Genomic DNA, 4,755 nt, shown 5'->3' with positions numbered 1-4,755 from the left:
TAACATAGTAAAAATTAACTGTTTTCATGTTAGAATATGGCTTAATAAAATAATTACTTTATTTATGTGATAAAAATTAATATTACATAGTAAAAGTTAAGTCGGAATCATGTTGTGAGAGTCCATCGAAAATACAAGACGTAGTAAAGTGTAATTTAAAATTGTATTAAAACTTAATATAAAATTTTCTCCGTGTACTATTCTGGATTAATGAGGGGGGTATACTATTACTACAATTTATTAAAAAACTTATATGCTATTTAGAATGTCCTCGCCCCTTATTGATGCTGAGGGCGACCGAGATTGCCGAGAAAGCATTTTCGGTTGCTTGAAACTAGTGCGAAAAGGAGTTCGCTGTCTCGTTCACTCTCAGCACGCCGGAGGCCGAGCACACGTACATAGGCCCGTGCTTGAATGTATGACTTGCGGTTTCGCCAGACCGCCGCGCCGTCTGATTCTTTATCGCTACCGTCAACGCAGAGTTCTTGGCTGAGTAGTCAGAAGCCTTAAAAAGCAACCCTATGCCTTACGTTTAATAACATTTTGTTATTTTTAACTTCAATATGTGTCAAAATCAATCCATTTTTTAGTTTCAAAGTAAAGTGTTCATATTAATGTATGAACTTAGTAAATAATTAATTAAATTTGAGTTAAATTTAATACATTTTCAAGAGTTAAGTTATTTAACCACAATGTTTTTTAGTAAAATTAACGACATATTGAGTACAAGCAAGGCCGACATACAGAAATGGTTAAAAAATAAATAACTCAAAATGAATATAATACAACACTATGAATTTGACATATTATATTCTTTTTGTGTATTTTTAGGATACTTGTACATATCAACACCAACTACAGAACCCTTATAAATTATTTTCAATTCTATATGCCAAAACGTATTGAGCTTATTTTGCAGAATATTTATAATGTGATAGTAGGATACAGATCATATGATAGTAGAATATTAGAATATTGATAGTATGAAATAACTTTTAAAAACTCGCTTTTGTTATATAAAATAAAAAATAATTTTTGAAACTTTTTCTAGCTTACCCTTACCTGTAGCGTTAGAATGTGTACAAGTATTCTAAAATATATAAAAGAATAACACAATTGTTATGTAATATCCCAATTTTGTACACACTCATTCAATGATAATATTTATGTAGATATCCGGATTTTGAGCGCTTGTAAAATTACGCATAAGATGTAAAAATTCTAAAATAATATTTTGTAACTATTTACCTGTTCACGTAAATCATCATCGAGATTATAATTGGACAATTTGTGAAGAATTACTACTGTCTCATTTATCTGAAATTAACAAAAAACGAAAGTTTCTAGTAAAACTGAAAACTTTGCATTCAATGAATGAGATTTCAATAAAACTTTGACATATGTAATTTTATTGTTGCTTGTGCTTATTATTCTAGTTATAAATAGTTATTAATGCTTTTGTTCTACTGTAATATGTACCTTATTATAAAGAGTTTGACATATGTAGTGTAATGTGAGAAATAATAGGGTATCCAAAACGAATTTCAAATTTTCATTTAAAAGGATGATATAATTATAATATGTTATCCACGTAAGTTTATAAAATTCAATCAATTGAAACAATGATAGAGCGGAACTTAAAGCATCTATAAAGTACCATGTCGTTTGTATTAAAATTTGTACTTTGAATACTTTGTTTAGTTTGCGTGATATAAGGCATAGTTGTAGGTGGACGTGCCTGTAAATAAATTGTAATTGTTATAATTAATCAAACCGAGAGACATGCACGAGAAGTACTAAGGAAATTATATTTTTAACGTAGAATTCGATATAAACTATAGTGTTTTATTACTTGCGGTTCACAACGTATGATTATTTCGCCTAATTGAAATTAATTATTCTTATAATGTATATACATATATAAGGTGTCTCATATCAACTGTTGCATCAAATTATCTCAAAACGATACAAAAAAGTGTATTTTAGATAAAAGTGGAACGATTTCAAGGATGACATAATATTTTAATACTTTTTGAACATATTAATTGTTACATTATTTTTTTTAGGTGAGGATCGAGGCATCTAACAGATGTTACCGTACAATTGAAGGATGTATTAGACGCACAGTTCCTGCAAAGAAAATTAAATTTGGAAGTATGTTTAATATTTCCATTTCAAATAAAATACATATATCAGAAAGTTGTGTGAATTCATTTTTGTGAATTCATGTTGTGTGAATTCATTTTTGTGTGAATTTATTTTTAGCAATTCATTTTTTTCTGAGTTTAAAATTCACTTCCTTCTTAAAAGATCCACTTTTCTCCTGTTTTATCATATTCTAACTTAGCTACTTTTTTCTTATAGTAATTTCGTTTTGAAAGCAGAATATTTGTGTCTTTAAGATAGAGAATTTGTCTGCTTTACTCCACTTTGAAAAGAAATGAAGTGTTAAATATACGTTAATATCATCAATTTTATTTGAAAATATATGTCAGGATTATTGAAATTGGCGAAAGAGGTCACCCATTTTTTTTTCTAAAGTTATACCAAAAAAATACTCAGGCACAATGAATAATTTTGTTAAATAAACAAGTACATATATGTTATCTTTACACCCGATTTATCTCATTATTCTATTCATAAAAGTATTAGGATATTACGATTATCAAAAAATTAATGCTTTCCGAGATATTTAATGTGTCATGTCAATTATATGTGCCAGAGAAATGTGTCTATAATATCTCGTATAAATTATTAGTTCTTTATATATCTAACGTGATACCTTTACATGCAGAATGATTATAGAGAAATCATATTACGTAAAAAATCCTATATTTCCATTTTAAAAAGCGCGGATAAACATTATATCTTTTTCATTGCGTCTCTCATCGTATCTCTACTTAGAAAAGAATAACGTGATCACAAAAGGCCTTGCTCGAAGCAGTTGCACATTCATAGAAAACATTTTTTTAATACTTTTTGAAATATGTCGATGCGAAAGTTAAATTGAGACATCCTGTATATATATATATATATTCGCGTGAATGTGTGTACACAATAATTCTATTAGCTAATTATTACATTATAATCCATATAACATATTGATTGTGATCTTCAGATTCTGTTATCCGCTGATGCACAAAGATGGACCTGTTTTGTCTTCTGTAATCTGCACTACTTTCGAACAGATCAGAATATAATACACATAATAGTTCATTAACTCGATGAAATCTGGAGCTTATGCATCTGAATTAAAAAAGACTTAGTTATAACTTTTATTAACATTATAACATATACATTACGTATAAGCATATTAACGCTAATTGCGTTAATGAATAATCAGAAGTCGGACTAAATTAGAATTTAATTATTTACTTTTCATATTTCGATATAATATTTATACATATATGAGCAGCAGAATTTAAAAATGTGTTTTGTCCAAAACTTATAATTTTTAGATAACGAAAAAGAAAGCCATCTGAACACTACGCGCCATACAGAAAATAACAATTTGGCAATCAGTAATAAGCTGAGAAATATTACATGAAATTGCTAAGCAATTGTTAAAAACATTAAACAAATGCATTTTAAGGAGGTTTTTAGTTTTAAAGGTAAAACAAAATTGATTTTTGTTTGCTTTCTTTGAAAACCTTGTCTTAAGAATATGCCACAAAAACGTTTTTGAGAGAAACCGAAATTGTCCAAAATATACGAGATAAAATGACGTAATGTTTGGGGCCACTTGATTCAAATAGCGCGCCCCAATCAATTACTATTATTACCAGCGCTCGCCATTATTTATATTCAACCTTTCGAAAACGTTTCTATCCAATAGAGCAGAGTTTCATTCCCTTCTGGGTGTCACTTTCGCTTCTAACGGAAAAAGGAGCGGTACTTGTATCAAAATGTTTCAGAACTTTATTCGCATTTTTCCCGAAATCGTGCTTCGAATATGGTAATCACGATTCCAAAAAGGCTATTAGTCCGACTGACTTCTACTTTTACGGTTATACTCAGAGAACATATCATTATCGCACAAACTAGAATTAATAGTCTATGTTAACTTTTTCTATTTTTTTGTATGTCAAATAAAATGGAAAAAAAATGAAAAAATTCGAATTGTTTCAAACTGCGTAGCGTCAATTCAATCGTAATATAACTATTTGTTGACATGCGGCGCATCTCTGCCTTACAGCCAGGGATGGAAGTTACTTTTATCGTTAGTTTTATAATTAGTTTTTTAAGATGGTTTTACTCTTATTTTTTATATTACAATTTTACCGTTAATTTTGCCGTTATTTTTTTTATGACGACATATGTCATGGTCTGGGTCATCGGAAATAAAAATTCTGACCATACGTTTATTCGATTACTTTACTCAACATTATTTCATTCACAACGTTTTTTAAAGATGTTCACTTCTTACAAATATTTAAGAATAAATAGTAGTGATTATTTATTTATTTTAAATAACTGTTGTTTAGTATATTTTTAATACTTAAAATAAGTATTGTATATACATGTTTTGTGCAAACGATACAGACAACATACATATGTTGTCAAGGTCATGGTCATCGACGGAGATGGCTGTCTTTTTTTATATTACTATATATGTACCAGAAGATATTTAAGTGTTTTACTCTGTAAATATTTTGATGCACAATATCAATAAAAATAACTTACAAATTAAATGTACACATATCTATAATACTAACCCAAGGATAGCTGCAGAAATCAGAGCACTTAAGGCAACGA

The sequence above is a fragment of the Trachymyrmex cornetzi genome, unplaced genomic scaffold (assembly GCF_001594075.2).
Source record: "Trachymyrmex cornetzi isolate Tcor2-1 unplaced genomic scaffold, Tcor1.1 scaffold81, whole genome shotgun sequence".
In the NCBI taxonomy this organism is placed as follows: Eukaryota; Metazoa; Arthropoda; class Insecta; order Hymenoptera; family Formicidae; genus Trachymyrmex; species Trachymyrmex cornetzi.
This window is presented reverse-complemented; position numbering follows the sequence as displayed.